We start from the raw sequence: 23,575 nt of genomic DNA, 5'->3' as shown, positions 1-23,575 counted from the left end.
TAGAAGTTTCGCCTAGGGTATGAAACATCCTTGCACCGTCCCTGACACTATTTCACTAGGAGCGTGGTGAAGCACTGGAATGGGTTACCTAGGGAGGTGGTAGAATCTCCTTCCTTAGAGGTTTTTAAGGTCAGGCTTGACAAAGCCCTGGCTGGGATGATTTAGTTGGGGATTGGTCCTGCTTTGAGCAGGGGGTTGGACTAGATGACCTCCTGAGGTCCTTTCCAACCCTGATATTCTATGATTAGGTCTCAGGAGATCTGGATTTTATTCCCAACTCTGCTAATGGCCTGCTGGATGACCCTGGGCAAGTCCCTTGACCTTTCTGTGCTTTGGTTTCCCCATATGTAAAACAGAGGAAATGACACTGACCTCGTCTGTAAAGCTCCTCCCATCTGTTGGTGAAGAGAGCCACAGAGGAGTTAAGTGTTATAGGTCCAAAGGCCTTTTTTATTCCCTTTGACAAGCTGGGGGGGGGGGGGGGGGCTTGGAACAGCAGAGGCTGCTGCAAGGCAAAGCTGAATGGATCCTCGGCCTGCAATAGCAGGGGTGCTGCAGGGTAGGCTCGACAAGCCCTGAGCAATGCTGAGGTATCAGTTTCTCACTTGCCCACTCTCACGAGCACTAAAATTAACCAAAGTACCAGCGCCCTCCAAAAAAAGAAATTTAAAAATAGAAGAGCAGGTTACTGGAATCTCGGGGGCCTGGCACACCAGGAACTGCATTCCTCAGAGCTTGTGACTTGGCAGCATGATGGGGTCACTGCTCTTCCCCAGACAGGGGCCCTCCTGTCTCCAGCATCCCCTTTGGTGAGAGACATGCTGCTGGTCCGGGAGAGGCCACTTCACAGCAAGAACTTGTTTTTATCAATTTGTTGGCTTCTCCATTGCGCTCAGTGTCAGCAGCTCCCCCGCGTTCATTCCCACTCACAGGGTGCTTGGAGTTCAGCATTAAGATTCTGTGTTTGCAGGATCGGGGCTTATGTTTCTCAATCCATCGTCGTATGAGCTTTCCTTAAACTGGCGAGTGTCTTCATTGAGAAAACAGATTAAGATTGAACAGCCCACTGAAACACTGGTAAAATGGAGCGGGGGAGTTGCATGGATGCCTTCTGCCATTCAGAATACAAATAATGAATAGTTGGCAATTACATGTCAATTTTCAGATACACAGATGAGAGAATGTGATTTAAGCCTCAGGGTAGACACAGCCATACTCTGGGCCAGATCAGCAGGGCTGGCTGCTGAAGCTCAGTAGAGTAATGTCTTTCCAGAAGAATTTACAATCCCACCCCTATCGCCTGCAACAGGAGTTGGCTGTGCAGCGAAAGACAAACACCGGTCAGCAATCCATCTCCACTGTCAAGGGGCAGGGTTATGGGCCAGCCCCATCCCTGGCCTCATTCCACTGACAACAGCGGAGTTGCATCAGGGATGAATTTGGGACGAATGGGAGGAGACATTCCATTTGATCATTAGGCCATTGCTAGTTAGAAAAATCCTGGCTTCAGCTGTGGCCATGGGCAGTGGGTGAATGACCTGTTAGAGGTGGGCTAGCCCCAGGCCCCTCCCCTCAAGGCCCAGCCCCTCCACTTCCATCCCCCCTCCCTGCCGGAGCCCAGAGCACACACAGCCCCTGCCCCGCCCCGCTATCCCCAGAGTGCCAGGCAGGCAGCACAGCCGGAGCACCCCCAGCCCATCAGGTGGGCAACACAGCCAGAGCACGCCCAGCCCTGGGCTTTGTGAGCACTGTCCACAGCCTGCCTGCCCCAACCTCTTGGCCACAGAAGAGTGGGAAGGGAACTGGAGGCAGGCAGGAGGGGGGCTGGGAGCAGAGTGTGGGCAGGGCCACACCAGGCTGTTTGGGGAGGCACAGCCTTCCCCAACCTATGCTACCTGCTACCCATGGCTGTGGCTGACCAGTGTGTGATGGGGTCTTTGTGGAGAGAGATAAAAAGTACACACTCCCTACAGTCTATGCAAAGTCTGTGAAGTCCTACAGGGAATTCTGCCTAACAACAAAACAGCACCTGTGAACTCAGCACTGCCACAGCCTTCTGCACAGAGAAAGCATTTCCACATACACGCTGGCTGCAAAAAGCATCTTCTTCCTCCACCAGAGGAATGCTGCAAACACATTTCCGAAACTGCAACATTTGCACCTTCTATAAAAGCCACCCGGTTTGCATATCCCACTTCCTCAGATAGCCCCTCCTCTATTTCTGTCTTCGATTGCACTTGCACAGCTGAAGAGCAAAAATATCTCCAGGAGCCTGGGGTTGGGGAGTATCTAACACACAGTAACAAGCTTTTGAGGAGACAGACAGCCCCTCTCTGTCTCTTTCATCCTGGACACCGGGTTGTGCAGAGAGAGAAGGCTGATGCTGCCCTAAGAATGTTTCCTTGTTGCCCTTTTTTACACTAACAATTCTCACTGGACATTGTTATTTGTTTACTGTTATTACTATATTTGTTACCACAGCAAATGAAGGCTCCAGTCAGGACTGGGCCCCAATTTTCCTCTGGAAGGGAGTGGGGTCTAGACTGCACAGACCTTTCTCAAAACTCCCTCCAAGCATGAGCCCTTCTGCCTCCAGCCCCACCCTCTGTAATCCTAGCTCTTCCCCACCCTTGGCTCCTCAACCCAGCCCCACTCTCCTCACCTAGCCAGGCCCAGTCTCCTCTCCTCAGGCTTCTAATCTCAGAGTCCAGCTCCTTCCCAGCAAGTCCTATTCTTACCCCTCTGGATCCCCACTCTCCTAGCCCAGCCAGTCCCAGTTCCTGTTCTTCTGGGTCCTCAGCTACTCTGTCTTTCTTCCCCACCCTCAGCACCAGTCATCACCACCCCAGTCACATTCCCATCCCCACTGGCTCCCAGTCCCAGTCGAGCTCCTTGGGTCCTTGCCCAAGCTCAGTGTGCCCCCAGCTCTTCGTCCCAGTCTCTTTGCCCACCCAGTGCCAGTTTTCTTCACGCATACTGGCTCCTCGTCAGATCTGTTTCTCCTCCTCCTTCGCCTCCCTCCCCCTGCCCCACTGGTTCTCAGTCCCACTCCCCTTGTCCAACCAGTCCCAGTCCTCATTTGAGGCTCCCAGTCTCCCTGTTCCTCCGACCGAGGGGCATGCGCAATGGGGAAGGAGGGGCAGCACGGACCCAGGAGCACAGAACTCCTCCCAGCCCTGGGGGCTGCGGGGCAAGGGAAGGAAGAGCAACCTCCTACTGGGCCAGGGTGGGTGGAAGGATGAGCAAGCTCTTGCCGGAGACAGGGTGGGGACACAGAATATGCCCCCCCAAAGGGGGTCAGTTAAATTTCTGCGCACGCCCCTGCTCTGACCTCAACCACTAGTGCATTCCTCCCCCACCCCCCAGTCCCAGTTCCCTCCCCCCACAAATGTCCCCCACTGCTTGCCCCACCCTGCGTTTTAATCAGGCGGTGGCTTCCTCTTCCAGGTTGCTTGGGCCCAGCCAGGGGGTTGCTGAGAGCCCAGGAGAGACAGGCTCCCTGCTCTCAGTTTGGGGGCTTGGAAACCAGAGCTGCAGTTGCAGGGAAAGTCCTGCTCAGACTCTTCAGGGCATTTAACTGCTACAAATCTAAGAGGTTTCTACTGAGCACATGCAACCTATGATCAGCTTGGAGGGAGGCTCAAGTGAGGTTCCACAGGGAGCTGTTCTGGGTCCGGTGTTGTTTAACATCTTTATTAATGACCTGGATGTAGGTATAGAGAGCAGACTGATCAGATTTGCAGATGACACTTTGGAAGATAGAGCTGAAATTCAGAGGGATCTTGATGAATTGGAGAAGTGGGCTATAGACAACAAAATGAAATTCAACAAAGACAAATGTAAGGTGCTACACTTAGGCTTGGTCTACACTACCCCCCTAATTCGAACTAAGGTACGCAACTTCAGCTACGTGAATAACGTAGCTGAAGTCGAAGTACCTTAGTTCGAACTTACCTTGGTCCACACTGGGCAGGCAGGCTCCCCCGTCGACTCCGCGGTACTCCTCTCGCCGAGCTGGAGTACCGCAGTCGACGGCAAGCACTTCCGGGTTCGACTTATCGCGTCCAGACTAGATGCGATAAGTCGAACCCAGAACTTCGATTTCCAGCCGTCGAACTAGCTGGTAAGTGTAGCCAAGGCCTTAGTGAAGAAAAACCAAATGCACAAATACAGAATGGGGGGAAACTGGCATGGCAGCAGCACTGTTGAAAAGGATCTGGGAGTTATGGTGGATCACAACCACAATATGAGCCAGCAATGCGATGCTGTTGTGATAATAATAAAAAGGCAATTGCAATTTTAGTCTGCATTAACAGAGGCATAGCATGGAAGCCACGGGAGGGGACAGTACTGCTCTACTCAGCGATGGGTAGGCCTCAGCTGGAGTACTGTGTCCAATTTTGGTCACCACTGTATAGAAAGGAGGTAGAGAAACTGGAAAGGATCCAGAGGTAAGCAATAAAGATGATGCAAGAGATGGAATGCTAGTCATATGAGCAATGGCTGAAGGAACTGGGTATGTTTAGTTTGGAAAAAGAGATGAAGGGGGACATGATAGAGGTCTTCAAACCCTTAAAGGCTGCCACAAAAAAAGATGGAGAAAAGTTGTTTTCTCTTGCCACAGAGGGCAGGAGTTCAAGAGGCAATGGGCTCAAACTATAGCACAGCAGATTTAGATTAAATCTCAGGAAAAGCTTCTGAATTTAAGAACAGTTGGACAATGGAACAAACTGCCTAGGGAGGTCGTGAAAGCTCCTTCACTGGAGGTTTTCTAAAGGAGGCTGGACAGCCATCTGACCTGGATGGTTTAGATACATTGGTCCTGCTTTGAGCAGGGGGTTGGACTAGATGATCTCCCGAGGTCCCTTCCAACCCTGATATTCTATGATTCTAATTTTGGGGGGTTCCCAAGTCCTGACACCAGTTGGTGTTATACATTTGCTTGTAAGCACTGGGCTGCCAAAGCTTGTTTGTTATTGTAGGGTGGTTCATAAGTGTTGGCTGTGAACATTGGCTTGATTTTGCCGAGTGGCTCGTGTAGGGCTGTCCAGGAATGCTGGGTTGTTATTTTGGAAAGGATTTATTTTGAGACAATCCGTAGACCGTTAACAGAATTTGGAAAGAGATAAGAAAAACAGGCTAATAGAGTCCCTTTAGAGCAGGAACACATTTTCTCTGGCTGATCAGATCTATGGAAGCTTCTGGCATTTGGAACTATGCCAACCTCCCCCAAAACATTCCTGCAAAGGGAGACTATGATTACAAGGACTGAAAGTGAAATGCCCTGGGCTCAGTTGCCACAGAAACTAAGCTGGAGAGCAAATAGCTGCACTCGGAGACACAGAGCCCTGTGATTCCTCACTGCCCATGGCCCGCATAGACTTCTCTAGAGAGCTGCTGTTCAGCCCAGAACAACCAGAGTTACAGGAAGAGTTTAGAAGCAACCAAGTGCCAAACATTTTATACAAGGGGTTACAATTAGAGCAGCCTGCAAACTTGGGATTGGAACTGCTGCCCAGTTCCTGCCAGCTGTTCTCTACGCTGCATCTAGGAGCCAGTCACCCAGCCCGGGGCCACAGGTTCATGCCACACTAAAGACAACCATGTAGACATTGGGCTCTGTAACCTGGGGTGGGCTTAGAGCCTGAACCGCAATGTTAAAGCGCTGTCTACACAGCTGCTTTTAGCACGCTAGCGGGAGCCCTGCCATCACAAGTCTACAGACCTGGGCTGGGAAGCTTGCTCCCAGATGCAATGTAGACACAACCAGTGGGGCACTGTATGGGTCTGAGCACATCAGACAACTTGCAGGATTGGGGCCTTTGTGGCTAATTAGCATCTCTAATTACAGTGCTGCTGTTTGGCTATTCGATCAATGAGCATCCTTAGTAGAAATCAGCATACATGGTGCTCTCATTCTCTCCCAAGCAGCATGCTCTTTAAGTGCTAAATACCTGTAAGGATCTTGCCCAAGGTCACACACAGCATCTGTGGTAGGGTGGGGAACTGACCCAGGAGCGAGAGTGTGTGATTGAGAGCAGCATGGGAGAGATGTTACCTATGTAGGAGGGATAGCTCAGTGGTTTGAGCATTGGCCTGCAAAATCCAGCGTTGTGTGTTCAATCCTTAAGGGGGCCATTTAGGGATCTGGGGGTGGGGGAACTATCAGGGACAGTACTTGGTCCTGCTACTGAAGGCAGGGGACTGGACTCAATGACCTTTCAAGGTCCCTTCCAGTTCTATGAGATTGGATACATAATAATAATAAATGGAGATATACCTGAGTGTGCATCAGCTCTAAAAGCTCAGCACTTGGTCAATCGTCTGCCCCTCTCACCTGGCCTCAGGTCCTTTGGAAATAAACCAGCCCAGTTCAATTCCAGCTGCCCTCAAATCCCTTTGGGCCTGAGAGCCAGACCCTAGTTCTCCTCTAGCTCACACACTGCAGGGAAAGGAGAAGCCGCTCAGGGTCCCCCCACTCTCTCCCCCAGAGAGTCTCACCTCAGTTGGCTTCTGGTCCTGCTCTTTGGGCAGGTTACTGGCAGCCTGTTACTGACTGACACAGGTTAGCCCTCAGCGCTGCCTGGGCTGCAGCCTCTTATCCCAACTGTTGCTGGTCAACCATTTAAGCACAGCTGGGGAGGCAGCTACTCTGTCCATTAACCCTTTCATGTCTGGGGCAGGATGGGGTTTATACACCCCAGTGTCACATCAGCACGTAGGGGCACCGGATGCTGCAGGGCAGTGCCAGTGAGCTTTAGAGCCTTTCCCCTGGAGGGCCCCCTGCAGTTGGAGTCCTGCCCCGCTCAGCAGGGATTCGGTATGGCCAGCCTCTGGAGATCCAAAATCATGAGTCGGAACCCCCAAAATCATGGGACTGGCCTCAAATAATCATGAGACTTAAGCCAGTGGCTCTCAACCTTTCCAGACTACTGTACCCCTTTCTGGTTGGTCTTGTGTACCCCCAAGTTTCACCTCACTTAAAAACTACTTCTTACAAAATCAAAACATAAAAATACAAAGGTGTCCCAGCACACTATTACTGAACAACTGCTTCCATTCTCATTTTTACCATATAACTATAAAATGAATCAATTGGACTATAAATATTATACTTACATGTCAGTGTATAGTATATAGAGCAGCACAAACAAATCATTGTCTCTATGAAATTTTAGTTTGTACTGACTTTGCTAGTGCTTTTTATGTAGCCTGTTGTAATACTAGGCAAATATCTAGATGAGTTGATGTATCCCCTGAAGACCGCTGCTTGAGAACCACTGACTTAAACCATCAAATCACGAGCTTTAGTCTTTTAACACTCCTCTGCCAATGAGTGCAGGATAATTTCAGGTTGCAAAGCCAACCTTTACCGCACACCTCTCCTCGCCCCTCGGATAGGGGACCTGCCATTCACTTCTTATTCCTGTGTGGGTGCTCTCCTCAGTTATTTCCTGTGATAAAAGGAGGGTTGAATGGTAAACAGTTTGAGGACCACTAATTGATTCACACACTCGCACTTAGATATCATTGGCTGGGGTCAATGAGCTACAGATATACAGCTTAAACTTTAACCTGCTATCGATCAGTCATATTAGCAATAACATCACAGTAAAAACAATATAGCACTGGGTTACCTTTTGTAAGAAGCAATACTTCCCTGCCTCCCCTGCCACCTCTCTGCCAGAAACTGGGCAGCACTCCCCCTCCCCCAATTCCTCCCCCAGTTCCAGCACCACTCCCCCCTTCTCCGGGCCCTCCTCTTGACCCCCCCCATCCTCCTGCACCCCCTTTCCCTTGCATCTTCTAACTCTGCCTATAGCTCCCCCTCTCCCACTCTTCCTTGCAGGGTGTCTCTGCTGCTTCTCACAAACCCTGTGTCCAGCCCCGCCACCAACCATACACTGGCAGCCATTTTGCCTGTGGGCAATGCTTCAAAAATCACTAAAAACAGTGGGAGGTAGCAGACACACGCAGATCGACTGTAAGGAAGTGGCTGCTATCTTACTGGCTTCAGCCCCGGTGGCAGTAACAGGAGATGGAGGCCCTTTTGAATACAGGAATAGTCATGAGCTGGCCATGGGGCCTTGATCTCAGTGAAGGCCCAAAATCACCTTCCTCACTACAGATCTGCTAGCTTTGGTAACCCTGCAATGGTCAAACATGCACACTGGGCATGAGCTGGGGGAGTTCAGGAAAACTCACATAGGCCAAGAATAATAATCACAGTTTAATCTTTTGGGGACACACTCAGATTTTTGGGTTGATCTCCTGGTTTTTCAGCACTTGGGGTTAGCAGCAGTAGCAGGAGAGCTCCATAAATGTGGGAACGTTGGGCCCCTTCTCAGTTCCATTATTTTCACTGGGAATTTTCTCCGTTAACCACCATAGGAGCAGGACAGGGTCCATGGAGAGGTGGCCAAGCAAGCAGGGACTGGAGGCCACTGAGGATACCGCCAGAACGATGATGCTAGGAGATTGTAGACAATCAGAGAGGAAGCTGGGATTCCAGCTCCTTTCCAGCTGGGAATCCTCCTGCCTCACAGGCAGCCCCTCCCTGGGGCCATATTTGCAAGGGAATGTTATGTTAAAGGAACCTGAGCAATGCATTGAAGGCTCCGAAAGAAAGGCAAACTAATTTGCACTGTTCAGACTGGGTCATCTCCACTCTTCCAAGCGGTGAGGGCATCCAGCCCCCTAGACCAGGGGGCCCACTCCCCATGGCAGATACCCGTCTCTTGTCTTGTTCCCACAGGTGAGCGGCTCTGTGCAGTCCCTGCCCAGGAGGCCTCAGTCATGCCAGGCTTTCCCCTCCTCCCATGCTTCAGATATTTCTGATCACATCTGGGACAGCTGATCCCAACCCCCTCCTACAATGAGGCAGCTCTAGGGCTAGGCAAGAGTGAGGCAAATTGCAGTACTTGCAGCACTCCCCCTCTGGGAAGCAGTAGTTGGGCCCTGCCTCCTTTCCGCCTCTGCAGCAGCTGTTGCGGAGGCTGAACCACATACGCGTGCACCTGTGGGGTACCCTATGGGGGCATCCCTCTGGAGCAGGCGGGTAGTTCTCACTACTACAGCTGCTCTGATCCTGTAGCAGCAGAGGGTGCAGGCGGGGGTTGGAATATTTCATAATCAGCCTTAACATGTAGGGCAGGGTGTGAAACAGTTGGATACCAACTCCCCGCCTCCAAATGGACCAGTCCCCATCCAGCGTAAGAGCATAGAGAGGGGCAGAGGAACCTTTGGGTCCCAAACGGAACTGGGCTCCCACCAGGACATGGGGCAGCTGAGCTGTATTTGAGGAGCTGCCCCCAAACTCCAAGCAGTGCTGCTTTGCGGAGTGGCACTGCCACCAAGAATCATGGTGGCTGGCTAGGAGAGAGACTGCTAGCAAATTACAGATTAAAGGTTTGTGCCTGTAGCTGCTCGAGAGGGTAAGGGACACCGCTGGCCATCAGAGCACAGGAACGATCCAGGCACTGCCACATCAGAGCTAGGAGTGGCTCTGGGCACAACACAGGAATAATTACCGCCTATCGAAAGCTCAGCAGCGCTGTTGGCATTTACAGCAAGCCAGGTTATGGGAGACAAAACACTTCCTGGGGATTATTGGCGAGAGACTCACCAGCTGGTGTGCCTCTCATGGCTGGGGACAGTCTAGCAGGCTCCCCTCCCCTGGTGCCCCCTGGCTAACAGCTGCTCCAGTACTGGGGGTAGTGACTCGGCCCTCCAGCCAAGTCACTTTCAGTCCCACCCATCCCAGGGTACCAACTCGCTGCACCGATCCGCATCTGCTGAGATACTGATGATGAAGCCTTCAGCTCATGTCCCTCTCTCTGTTCAGTGTCCAGTCCCAGGGCTTCCTCCCTGGAGGCCATCACTACAGTCCTGCCCCTCCATCTAGGCCCAACACAGGCACACACTCCTGTCCTATAACCTGGCCACAGCTTTCCCAGCCCTTTGGCCTGGGATCCCTTCTCAGGATATGGTTCCAAAGCCTTCCTTTAAGTTTATACGAACCACCCAGCTCCCACCACAGCTGGGTCTCAGCTGTCATTCGCCCTGACACGCCCTGTAGTTGCCACCCAATGTCCTAATTGAGCAAGCCAGCACCCTTTAACCCTTTCAGGGACAGTGTGGAGTCTAGCCACCATCACAGTGATGTACAAACTCCCCCCTTTGAACAAGAGGTGCCCTGCCTTGTTCCGATCACAGCTGGGGTCATCAATGGCACTGAAGGGCATTGGCAGCCTAACTCCCTCTCGTTTTCATACACTCAAATATGGCAATATTTCATAGCACGTCCATTCTCCTTTTCCACTGATTGCGTATAGCTCTGTGATTACCCTGCCGAATAGCACAGTGTAACAGCATTCCACATACCATTGCTTCTCACTCATTTCAAACAGGGGTACAGGCCAGCCCCCTGGAATCTGTTTCCATATCAGCCTCACCCAGGGGCAGGAGATATGACATGGACTGCTCCTGTCCAGGGCAGCAGCTGTCTCTGATAGCATGGGACAGTTGCATGCATCTGAGGGTCAAATGTTTCTTTGACCCTCCCTAGCCCGGCAGCAAGGCCTCACTGTCTGTTAGGCAGTTGACACCCATCAGATACGTTACATTACACAACTAATGTTGCAAAAAGAACTGAACTTACCATGTGCATAGGACCTGACTGTTTCCCCATTCAGTGCAATTTCCTGCTCTGCCCCCTGTTTTGTAGGCCAACTCCTGGTAATTTGTTCCTGAGTGTTAGGAGCCAGAGTTACGTACCAACTCTTGGGGATGTATGAATGCCTAGAGTCAGCTACTGCTGCATCCCCACAGGAATCCTTCCTGGCATGTGTCTTGGCTGCAGTTTCAGTGAGAGAGACGAGAGCAGATTTCTAATTCTAATTCTCATGCAAATGTCCAAAACCTGCTGCTGTTTACTCCTGGAGTTAATTACTACTACTAATACATTAAGCTCCCTGGCTGGAAACCATTACAGAATGGCAAATGTTAATTGTGCCACTTTGCATTTGCACAGCACCTTCCATCTAAAGAGCTCCATGTTAATTAATTTGGCCTTGCTCCCTCGCTCACCCCATGTGTGTGGGGAGGTATTATTTTACACAGGTAAACTGAGGCACACAGCGGTCAAATGAATTATTTGCCCAACCTCACAACAGAAGACTGCTGAACACAAACCAGGTCAGGATCCCCAGTCCTGTGCTTTAACCATAAAACCATACACGATTATAAAAAGCCATGAATTGACTATGTAATTAGGGTAAGGAGTGCTGGTGAAAGCCTGATGTTTATTACCTGGCCATAGTCACTCTACACTGGTCAGGGTTACAGAGGATCATACCCCTGCCACATGGTAGAAGGCAGTGTCACTGACTCCCGTGGCTACTGTTACATCTCCTGGAAGGAGGGAGTTAGAAATGATGCCTGCCCTTCCCCCAGTCACAGAAATGTAAGTTACACAGGCTGTGAAACTAGCCAGATTAGATCAAATTTCTATAAATTTGCAATGGTTAAGGGCTTGGGAAATTTACCAGTATCACTATAATTATACCACAATAGCTATCCCGGTATAACTAGCCTGGGTGCACACTTAGGCTACTGCTAGATGGCTAATTGTACTAGTATAATAATGCTGATAATTATGTGGACAGGCCTTCAGACTTTCTGCCCAGGACTACAGCTGCTCACAGTTTACAGGGATTTTTTCATTTTATTCGTTTGTGGGTGGGAGGGGAGTGTTTAGGAGGGCCCCTCCCAGTCTGCAGCAGTAACACACCTGGCATTAGTTGGCACATGGGTGGCTGCTTCAGAGCAGCATAGAATGGAACGGGCCTGTTCTGTTCCCTCCTCTGTACACACTGCGTCAGAACCTGGCCCTCCTTGTACTGTTTGTCTTTCCACTTCTCAGGCTTTCAGTTCCTGAAAGTAATTCATGAGGCTCTTATGTGTTTCGGCCCAGGCCAGCGATAGCTCGTGAGCAGGAATTAAGATTATGCATTCAGGATCAGGACCACGTCAGAAGAAAACTTGGTCTATATGGAGGCTGAACACTAGTGCACAAATGCAACAGATTTAAAGAGCCCGCTAAACTGTCTGACTCGAGCACAGGCTTTGCCCTGTGTGGATGTCTCAAAGGAATCCCTGGATTTCTGTGCCACTGGTGCTGGATTCTAAGGGCTTGTCTATACTTACCGCACTGGTTCGGCGGCAGGCAATCGAACTTCTGGGTTCGATTTATCGCGTCTTGTCTGGACGCGATAAATCGAACTCAGAAGTGCTCCCCGTCGACTCCGGTAATCCTGCTCGCCGCGAGGAGTACGCGGAGTCGACGGGGGAGCCTGCCTGCCGGGTCTGGACGGCGGTAAGTTCGAACTAAGGTACGTCGACTTCAGCTACGTTATTCACGTAGCTGAAGTTGCGTACCTTAGTTCGATTTGGGGGTTTAGTGTAGACCAAGCCTAAGTAAATAGTAAATGAACAAACACACATGCAGCATAGCAGGAAGCGACTGGCTGGGTTTATTGTGAGAGAGGCAGAACTATTCAGTCCTGCAAACATGCAGCTTCGGAGTGTTTCTGTAAACAGTCTCATTCATATGCAAGACGCTGGGCACTTATTGCAATGAATGTCAATGCAATCAGTCAAACAAATAAATAATCAATTAACTAAACTAAGCTGCCTTTATTTCCTGATCTGTCTCTCCAGAAGTCAGCACTTGTGTGTGTCGGTTAAGAATGTGTGTAACACGTGCAATATACCATTCTCAAATGCTTTCAGGCTGAAAGCATTTGGAGCAGAAACTGTCATTTACTATATATGTGTATCTCACCTAGGTGCCTATAGGCACTACCACAATGTAACATTAGATAGTAACAACGGTCTAGGTTGATTATTTCTTAACCTAATTCCTTACGACACCAACGTCAGTTACACAGTTGCTTATCTCAGGCTAGGAATGACACAAACCAGTACACTTGAGTCAGCGCAGACAACTAAAGTCGTTTTGTTTTTTTTTATTCGAAACGTGGTGCAGTGGCCAGGATACTTTGCTCTTCAAAGAGCTCCACTTGGATGCCTGGATCACTCACAGCTAGTTGAATTCCAGCCCCCTCCCCCTTCTAGTATTACAGCCAGACATTTTTAAAGGAGCAGAAGATTAAAATATTCATAGGTTCACAGCAACACAATTCCATGGCACGCCTTTCTGAGAGGGCACGGACATAGCCATCAAATGGGAAGGTCATTGCCTGACAGTGATCCATATGCATATCACAATTACAATTTGTCATCAGACTTTCACAGCAGGCACCTTCTAGGACTAAAATGAAACTAGCTACTGAAGAGCGACTTCTTCTCAATGCAAAGGACCACCGTAGCAGTCGCATGGCACAGTGGCAGAGTCCAGTGCCTTGTTAAATAGAAGACCCAGGATGGTACGATCATTCACCCAATTGCTCACTCAACCTGGGTGAAATTTCCTCTTTTCTCCCCATGCAGCCTGACTAAATGGGCTTGGGGCAGGGAATGCCAGAGGAGCTGAGGGAAGGGAATCAACACCTGAACCCTCGGAGCGGGTGTCAGGCAACTCTGCAGCCCATCCTTGCATGCTAGCTTTCTATTACCACCTCGTGCTTATGTAGCCCCTTTCCTCTGGGGCGCTCAAAGTGCTTCGTAAAAAAGAGCTAAGGGACTCATTGTTGCCATTTTACAGATGGGGAAACTGAGGCCCAAAGCAGGGCAGTGACTGCCCATGGTCACCCAGAAGGCCAGTGGCAGAGCCAGGTCTCCTGGAGTCCCCACACTCTCTCTCTGAAATTTGTGGCCAGCAGTGAGGCATAATCCCAGTCCCAACCACCCCACCCAGAGCTATGTGCAACTGCCATGAAGCTCAGCAAAGGGGTGCAGAGTTCCTCTCTTTGTCTGCTCCGCAATGGCTCCTCCCATCCCAGAGGAACAGGCGAGGTTTTGCTCTAACAGGGATAAGTGCTAAGCCCCACTATGACTGTGTAATAAACTGTCAGTTGTGGCGACGTCTACAGGTATTAATGCGGCAGATGAGTGGGTGGTGGCAGACCTGTCCTATAGGCTTCAGTATGAGCAGGGGGAGTATGTAAGGAGTCCCCCATTGCTCCTGGCCATTTGTCTAGGTTCCTAGCTACCAAAGGGAGCCGCCCTGACCTGTGGAGCAGGGTGCCTCTGTATATCTCACTGGGCAGCGTCAGCAGGACAAAAGGAGGAAAATTTGCTATGAGCCAAAGTTCTGTATTTGGGATTCAATCATAAACCATCACGTTGGGGTAGGGGTCTGGAGAAGGCCAAATGGCGACTCAGCCACTGTCATTGGTACAGGAGAGGGAACAATTATACCATGATATCCAGCCAGGTGGGCCAGGTTCTCCCTGCTTCCCAGCTGTCCCAGCCCTAGCAAATCAAATTGCTGTCCAGATAGTGCTTCATCTGCAGTCCCTGCGCTCCTGCAGCTTGCTGCCCTCGTCTTCTTCTTCTTCTCCCAGGGAGCAGAGCGAGGTGTAGTGGAGGATTTTTGAGGGGTACGAAATGTGGGGAGAGACGGGCTTGTCTGGAAATGCTGGCCTGGTCCAGAGCCTCTCTGGAGGGAGAAACACAGTTTAGCTGCAGTTTCCTGGCTTGCTTCCCGGCTCTCCCTGTTTCCACCATGGCAGCTTTCACTGATGTTCTTGAGCCAGCTCTTACTGAATTGGACCATCAGGGGCAGAGCGTTATCTGTGGTGGGCCCCCGACTCTGAGACTTACTTCCCTTCCCTGGGCCGGGAGAGCCTGAGCATCAAGGTATGGTGTGGTGCTCATTTGTCCTCAGGAATTTCCCTGGGGGATGGATGGGGTTGGTGTTGCTACCTGTTTTCCTAGGTCCTTGGAGTGCCCATCACCGTGGCATCTGAATGCCCCCCATTGCTGTCATGTTTATTCCTGACACATGATGGGAAGTCTTGTTATTTTGGGTTAACAAGGGTCATTTAACTTGTTGTAGTTCCTCTTTTTGGAACTGCCCATGTGCCCATGATGGCATGTACATATATCCACCTCTACATCTGAAATCTGCTCTCATATCTTCCCTTTCATCCACCCACACAGAGGTCGTACACAAGCATTTTTCTCAAGATCATGTACAGTTGCCCTCCTTCCCCCAATGCCCCTCCAGCCACAGTAGCAATGGTGGGAGTGGGAGGGTCGGTAGGGGGCTGGCGTTTGACCATTGCATCGTCTGCACCTACCCTAAGCAGAGGGGTGGATGCCGTGGCTAAAGGACAATACCATCTGTGCTAATGCTCCTGTCACTGGGGGAGACTAATAGGAATGCTAGCAGAACCCAAAAGCAGGGCCTGGCTCAGGGGCTCTTTTCTGGGCAATGGATGAACCCTGAATGATGCTTTTTCCAAATGGTATTTCCCAACCTACACATGGGACGACAACCACCACCACCCTCTTCTAAGGGAAGGCATGTATGGGTGGCCTGAGGCGCAATCTCTCTTCTCCCCCAGTGGACAGACCCCGCAGCTCTGCCTGCTCCAGCGCGTGTGCTGCCCTGGCATCCTTCCCAAGGGTCAGTCAATGAGTCTCCGGTGGGTAATAAACCCAGAGCTGCAGTTCAGGGCCATGAATGGAACTTCCTGCTGCAGGCTGGAGTGTGGCTCACTCCCATGCATGCTCTGCAGGCAAAGGCTGGAGCCACCTCAAGTGCTGTGTCTGGAAGACGCCACTGAATGCCCTTTTAGACTTTGAACGCTCATGTGTGCGCAGGATGGCAACACTTAGCTCTGTGTGGCTGCCCAGTATTTGCTCAAGCTGATGAAGATCAAGACACAGCCAGGAAAGGAGCCCTGACTCAGCCCTCAGCTCTAAATACAAGAGCCCAAACTTTCTGAAGGAGCTGCTGTTGTTTGGTGCCTGTTTTGGGGGTTTGATTTTCAGACGTGTCGAGCATCTGTAGCTCCCACTGACTTCAGACAGAACTGTGGGTGCTCAGCACTGGAGAGAATCCTGCACATGGTGCTCTGGATGGGCATGCAAAATCAGGGGCCACTTTTGAAAACTTTGACCTAGCCAAACCCAGCCTCCTAGCTGTGTGTGTGTGTGCGCGCACTGTACAGACATGTGCAGCATGACGGTCCATGTTCACCAACCCCCAGAATAGGTGTTACCCGACACCACCTACAGATTGGTTACATGCCATGAAGAAGCATTCCCATACATCTGCCTGCTTTGCAGCCCTCCAGATCCAGGGGCAGCTGGTAACAATGAGGAGAAGGTGTCAGTGAGCTCCTAACCGCTCTGTGGCTGAGCGCAGGAGGGCAGCAGCCTGATCACACTTGCTGGGGGTGCACGGCCCAGGGAGAGAAGGAGGAGGTGGAGCAGGCTCCGGGTTGCTGTACAGTAGCAGCTCTTCCATTGAGTTTGGTGCCTAAATACCTTCGAAGATCTCTGTCAAAGGAGCAGCACAAAGCACCTGAGGCGGAGTTCAGAGCTGGCTGCTCCCTGCCCTGAGCACATAGAGCTGCTAATTGCAGAGAAGAGCAAATGTTTCAGGATGGGAGCCCCACGGCCATTGCACCAAGAGCTTCAAAGAAAAAAACAAACCTGCTACGACGAGGCCACAGAAGGCAGGATCGGGAGCTTTGGCTCTCACAGGGTTGAGGGACATCAACCTGAGAACCAAGAAGGGAAAGGAGTCAGGTCCCCACATGCCAGGGCTATGGGTCAGGAGGATTTGATCAGCTAGAGAGGGCAGGAACAGGGTAGCAGGTGTCCCCCTGGAGTTTTTTATGTGCCCCTCACCAGAGGATCTTGGGAACAGGTCATGATCATCTTCCCTTCCCGATACTTCTGCCTGCTGGGCTGGGAGCCAGGTCTGCTGGTGGAAATCCTGGCTCCATGGAAGTCAACGGCAAAATTCCCACTGACTTCCGTGGGGCCAGGTCTCATCCCAGAGCTTATCCCCAGCTTTGCAACTGACTTCTCCTGACCTTGCGAGACCCACTCAAACCTCCCTGGGCCTTATGCCCACACCTTCCCTATAAGGAACCTTAGCGGTTCAGCTGCTGGGGCCCAGAGTGCGCCCCCTTGATGCGCTGGGGCACAGCGCAGCCTGGGTGCTCCAAATGGCTGTGCCAGGCTGACCCCACTGGGCAACACATTGCATCAGCTCAGTGGAGAAGGGACAAGCCAGCACACACACAGCTGAGCCAATGGGGCGGGGGCGGGAGGGAGCAGCCTGGAGGTCCAGGTGGGGAGAGAGATCAGCCAGCCTAACCATTACATTGAATGATTCTTCCTGTTTTTAGCCCCTTCATTCTTCCCCCTTGACTGGCACCACTTGGTTTTTCAGGGGCTGGTTTGTGCTGAGGCTGCTGGGGCAGAAGCCACTCAGCGCTTCATATGTAACATTCTTATTAAAATGGCACTTTCGCTGGGATTGGCAAAACTGGGACACCTGGGCAGCCTCCCTGTCTGCAAGGTGCTGGGCGCCTTCAGCTCCACTGGGATCCTGGCAGGACGGGGCCCTTGACAGTCAACAGAACCCCAGTTTCCCCCAGGAAAGGCAGTCTCCTGCAGCAGCCAGAACACTCTGAAAACCCCCCAGAGTCAGCTTCATTAACACTGCAGCCCAGCGCACATTGGACTGTTAGACAAGGAGCCCAGACCCTGCATCTCCACACACGGTGATCTAGTCATGTGAAACAGGCAACGCTGAGCCTGCATGCTGACTGGAGCATCCTGTTAGGATTCCCACATTTGGAAACCCAGCTTGGCATGTCCCTCTGAAACCAATGGAAGCCAAGAAACACAAAGGTGAATGGAAAGATTTTTTGGAGAGAAAACGAGGGCAGAACACACAGTAGGAGAGACCTACAATGCGCTGTAAGCACATGCAAGTTGCACTCTAAAAGAAGAGACTTGGAAATAAAGTTCTTTCTCCACTTCCTTGCAAAGTCCAGAGTCTCACTGCAAGAGTGCATCAAAGGCTATGTCCACGCTTATGGCAACGTATAGGCACTACAGGTGTAGCTACAGGCTACAGTGAAAGGCTCCAGCAACAGGGAAAGACATTGACATGGAGGAGACAGCAGGAAAAGGCTACTGTAGTGGGGAGGCAGTGGGACACTATACTGCTAAAAACAGCAGTGCAAATGTGCGAGGAAGTGCTTGGGCATGTAGAGAACCGGGTAGAGTATATACCCTGGGGATTCAGGTGTGTGGGGCATGCTTCTCTACTCACCTAAACAGTGCCTCACCGCCTATGCTGCTATTTATAACTGTACTAGCTGGGCATGCAGTGTCTGTACTCTATACACCCCCGTAAAGTAAATGTAGCCCTGCCCTAAGGCAATCTCCACACTGCAGTCAGCGGTGTGACTGCCATACACTTAGACATTCCTGAGCTAGCTTTGATCTAGTTAACTCAAGTAACCCTAGCAGTGAAGCCATGGCAGAATGGGTGGCATCTGCCCAACTATGTCCCCAGCGTTCTGGGCAGGCAGGGCGAGCCTATGCTGCTGCCCTTGCTGCCATGGCTTCACTGCTATTGTTACTCAAGCTGGCTTTGAGCTAGCAAGATCAAAGCTAGGTCTGGTACCTCGAAACATGCTGCAGTGCAGACATCCCCTAAAGCAGAGCATTCTCCTGCTTTCTGCTGTGTATCTGTGAGAGAGCTTCCTAGCTTTCTGCTACCCCGAGCTAAACCCAGAACAATTCCTGTGACTTCAGTAGAGGTACTCTGTCTGGATTTACACTCCAGGGCAACTGAAGAGCACTGGGCCCAGAACCTTGGACTCAAGTCTTGGCAGGTAGGTGGAGGAGGAATTGATTGTCAGATATTATAGAGTATCAAATATTTTTTGTTCTTATCAATAATATTTACAGCAAGATGCATGCTGCATAGTTCAGGTCTGGCTCTGGCTGTCACCAGATTTTGGGTTATTCAGTCCTGGGGATTTGGTTTGGGCCAATCTCTATTACAGGGGTCGGCAACGTTTGGCACACGGCTCGCCAGGGTAAGCACCCTGGCGGGCCGGGCCAGTTTTATTTACCTGCTGACGCGGCAAGTTCGGCCGATCACGGCCCCCACTGGCCACGGTTCGCCGTCCCGGGCCAATGGGGGCGGCAAGAAGCCGCGGCCAGCACATCGCTCGCCCGCGCCGCTTCCCGCTGCCCCCATTGGCCCGGGACGGCGAACCGCGGCGAGTGGGGGGCCGCGATCGGCCAAACTTGCCGCGTCAGCAGGTAAATAAAACTGGCCCGGCCCGCCAGGGTGCTTACCCTGGCGAGCCGCGTGCCAAAAGTTGCCAACCCCTGCTCTATTATTTATGTATTTAGAGAAAAACAAACGTACAAAACATGGCCTAGGACCAGCACTACCCCTTAGGTTTTACAATGCTGCCATTCAAGTCTTGGCAAAACTCCTATTGATTTCAGTGGAAGCAGGATCGATCCCCAGCACAACCTGCCTCTGTAATGTTTAAGTTGACACACACAGTACAGATTTCAGATTTTATGCTAGGTTTTTTGTTTATGCGGAAAGCTTTAAAGCTAATGGTTTGAGTCACTCCCTAAGTTATCCTTCATGAGGGAGAAAATAGCCTATGCTGTGCATTAAGGATGGACTGTGTCTCTACTAGCCTGAAGAAGAGCTCTGTGTAAGCTCGAAAGCTTGTCTCTCTCATCAACAGAAGCTGATCCAATAAAAGATACTACATCCCCCACTTTGTCTGTCTAATATGCTGGGACCAGCACAGCTACAACAATATTGCAATCTCCCTTAACATGGACATTTCTAGCTATTGCCAACTTGTGTATCCATTTTATAGGTGTATAAAGACTTTGCTTGCTATTTAATGTCCCAGTTTGAGTAACCTCCCCCCCACGCCAAAAATAGCCACCCATCAGCCAGTCTTTCCCAGAAATGTGGAAACCACATCAATTTACCTAGGACTCTGCTCTAACACTAGGGGACTCAATTTCAAAAAACAGTGCCCCAAATGTGGTCACAGTAGAGAGAGGCACAAACAGGGAAACCACTCTTTCAGAATTGCCAACCCCAAACATAAAAAAAAAAAATCATGTGATTTAGAATGAACAAAACAATTTGGGATCTTTTTTTCTTTGCCTTCTGTTTTCTGAGCTTTTCTGGAGCACCTGGGTCACATTTCCAAGCTTTTCTCTGCAGCACGAGGGCTAGAAACTTTTTTTTTAATGAAATCTGAGATTCTCATGTAATCGCATAACTCCAGGAGCTGGAGAGCTGTTTAGTAAAACATAAAATCTTGTGAGATTTGGCAACACTATTCCCTGATTTGTGTGAGTAGTGCACAGTTTGCATGTGTAAATTACCTAGGGTTACCATACTTAACAAATAAAAAAAGAGGACCCTCCACGGGGTCCTGGCCCCGCCCATTTCCCACCCCAGCCCTGCCCCAACTCCGCCCCTTCCCCGCCCCAACTCCGCCCCCTCCTCCCTCCCACTCCCAGCCACGCGGAAAGGGCTGCCCGAGCGCTACCGGCTTCATGGTTTGCCGGGCAGCCCCCAGACCCTGCGCCCCCGGCCGGCGCTTCCCCAGCGCAGCTGGAGCCCGGGAGGGGAAGCGCCCAGCTGGGGGCGCAGGGTCTGGAGGCTGCCCGGCAAACCGTGAAGCCGGTAGCGCTTGGGCTTCGGGCAGCCCCTATGCCTCTGGACCCTGCGCCCCCAGCCGGGCACTTCCCCTCCCAGGCTCCGGCGGTGCAGGGTCCGGAGGCATGGGGGCTGCCCGAAGCCCGTAGCACTCGGGCAGCTCGGCTCTTAAACAGAGCCGAAGAGTCAGGGGAGGAGCAGAGCAGCCACGGGAGGGGAAGTGCCCGGCCGGCATTTTCCCGGACATGTTCGGCTTTTTGGCAATTCCCCCTGGACGGGGGTTTGATTGCCGAAAAGCCGGACATGTCCAGGAAAAATCGGACGTATGGTAACCCTAAAATTACCTCTTTACTTGCTGCACAAGTGCAACTTTAGTCCCCCCCCCCCTTTTTTTTTTTTAACTAGGCCTCCTATGCCTTAGCAGAATATAACTCCTGAAAGTTTTTGGATTCCAGTTTATCCAAAGGGATTGTGCAGTTTTAGGGATTTGGGGTTCATAAAACACTTTGATTATTAGCTACATTGCAGAAGCACTGAACGGCCTCCCATTGTGCTAGGTAGTGCACAAACACACAGTACAGGACCAGGGCCAGCTCTAGGTTTTTTGCCGCCCCAAGCAAAAAAAATTTTGGCTGCCCCCCCACCCCAGCCCTGGGCTCTCTTCCCCCCCTACGCGCACCCCCTGCCGCCCCAGCCCTGGGCTCCACCCCGACCAGTAATGACTCTGCCCGCTCCCCCCCACCTCCAGCCGGTCCAGCGCTGGCACGGTCAGGGTAAGCAGCGGGGCTCCCCGGCTGTGCCTCAGCCCAGGGTCCCTCCATCCAGGGCTCCTGCCTCCAGGACCGGCCGGGACCCGGGAGGGCAGAGCCGGGGGACCGCCCTGACAGGGAATGGAGGAGCCGGGGCAGGGTAGCCCCAGAGGCAGCGGAGCCCCGGAGAGCGGGATGCGGGCCCCGCACGGCAGCGCCCCGCCCTCTATGGCCCCACTGCTGCTGCTGCTTCTGGCTGCCCTGCCACAGTCCCTGGGCGGCTCGGGCCGCTTCGCCCAGCCCCGGCTGCAGCACTGGGGGGCGGCTGCCCTGCGGCACCTGCAGGCAGCTCCGTGTGCCCCGTGAGGTGTCCCCCAGCCTGAGAGTCCCCCACTCGAAGCCTGCCCGGCCCAGCCACAAGGTGTGGGTGCTGCTCCCCCACGGCGTGAACTGCAGTGGCCCCAGGGCGCCCCCTGCACTGCTGCTGCCAGAGCCGGCTCTAGGCTTTTGCTGCCGGAAGCAAAAAAAAAATGGCCAGACTGCTGCCCTTGAAAATGTGCTGCCCCAAGCACCTGCTTGGTTTGCTGGTGCCTAGAGCCGGCCCTGTACAGGACAATCCCTGCCCCTAAGAGCTTAGACACAGACCCTCAAAGGTATTTAGGTTCTTAACTTCCAGTAATTTCAGTGGAAGTTAGGAGACAAAATACCTTTGAGGATCTGGGCCTGATACAAGATGTGACAGGAGGATGAGATAAACAAGTAGGTTGGGGGAATACCATCTAAAATAACAGGATGTGTAAATATAGATTAGCTAGGTGCATCAGGGAGCCAGTGCAGTAGGGTGAGAAATGCTGCATAAACAGTCTGACTAAGACTGGTTGGCTCTGTAAGCACATACATATCTATCTACCTATCTATCTATCTATATACACGCACACACACACTTATGTATATAAGCTGATGCTGCCCTGTGTGTCGGCTTTTATTTTCACATGGGCACCTGGAGGATTTAAAAATGGCCGATCCATGGACATGTTTTTTATGAAACTGGGTGGCAAGGTTTCTGATTTGCTGGAAAACTAACCCCCTTGATGCTCGATGAGAAGGCAGCCTTGCAACAAACAGATGTTTTTACCTGGCTTTCCGTAAGTGCCCAGACGAGGGAAGAGAGAGCAGCAGGTTTGCTTCAGTCTTTTGCTGCCCTAGTAGTTCTCTGTGATGAAAGCTGCCTGCCCTTAGACCAGGCCCTGGAGAAATGCACTGTTCAAGAGTGGGGGGAAGGAAAAAAACCCACAGATATTTTACAGGTACCACAGCAGCTTCTACAACATGACAGTCACGAATGCTCCTTTATTGCAGCACAAACAGAACAGTATTCACAGCAGCTACTACCCCTCCTTCGCCGCTGCCCTCCCCCCCTCCCCCTGTGGCCTCTTGGATACTAGATCATGGACTCATTAACATCCAAGGTAAACAGGTCCTCTGTAACAAGCAGTGCACTATTAACTAGGAGTAAGACGGCTCCTCAGTTTATATTTGATTCATGCACGAATGAAGCTTGTCATATTTGGAGAGAGAGTGTGCAGCCAATGGGACAAAGAGCAGAGTGTCATGAGCATCAGTGCCTTTAGACTTCTGTTTACTACCCCTAATGTAAGCTGTATGACTTTGCACTGGGTGCAAAGATCTCAACCCTCTAAAGGCAAGTGTTTTCATAGCAGAGGAAACTGAGGCAGGGAGCCAGCTTCATTTCACACACACAGTTAGTAGCAGAATGGGCAGCCCGAGCCAAATCTTCTCCTCCCACGTCTCCGATTTAAGGGCTGGGCCCGATCCAGCAAAGAAAGAGAGCTGTTTTGCTCCTGAAGTGCTGTGCTGGATGGAAGCCAGAGTGCTCAGCTACTTCAATCATGCTGCTTCCAGTACCAGGTATTAAAAGAATCATCTTCTAAATATTCAGATTCCCAAGCTATCTTCCTGCATCATCTATAGCAGGGGTAGGCAACCTATGGCACACGTGCCAAAGGGGGCACGCAAGCTGATTTTCAGTGGCACTCACACTGCCCGGGTCCTGGCCACAGTCCGGGGGGGCTCTGCATTTTAATTTAATTTTAAATGAAGCTTTTTAAACATTTTAAAAACCTTATTTACTTTACATACAATAGTTTAG

The 23,575-nt window shown here is 51.4% G+C and overlaps 1 long non-coding RNA gene across 1 annotated transcript; it reads right to left on the bottom strand.

Moving 5' to 3' along the window:
* Nucleotides 1-13,021: 13,021 nt before the first annotated feature.
* Nucleotides 13,022-22,752, bottom strand: LOC122174320 (uncharacterized). Its single transcript, XR_006176013.2, has 3 exons — nucleotides 22,541-22,752; nucleotides 16,630-16,697; nucleotides 13,022-14,623 (listed from the first exon to the last, which is right to left on the bottom strand). It is a non-coding gene; the product is annotated as an uncharacterized LOC122174320 (long non-coding RNA).
* Between the last annotated feature and the right edge of the window lie 823 nt (nucleotides 22,753-23,575).

This window comes from Chrysemys picta, chromosome 8 (assembly GCF_011386835.1).
Source record: "Chrysemys picta bellii isolate R12L10 chromosome 8, ASM1138683v2, whole genome shotgun sequence".
Taxonomy (NCBI): domain Eukaryota; kingdom Metazoa; phylum Chordata; order Testudines; family Emydidae; genus Chrysemys; species Chrysemys picta.
This window is presented reverse-complemented; position numbering and strand designations above follow the sequence as displayed.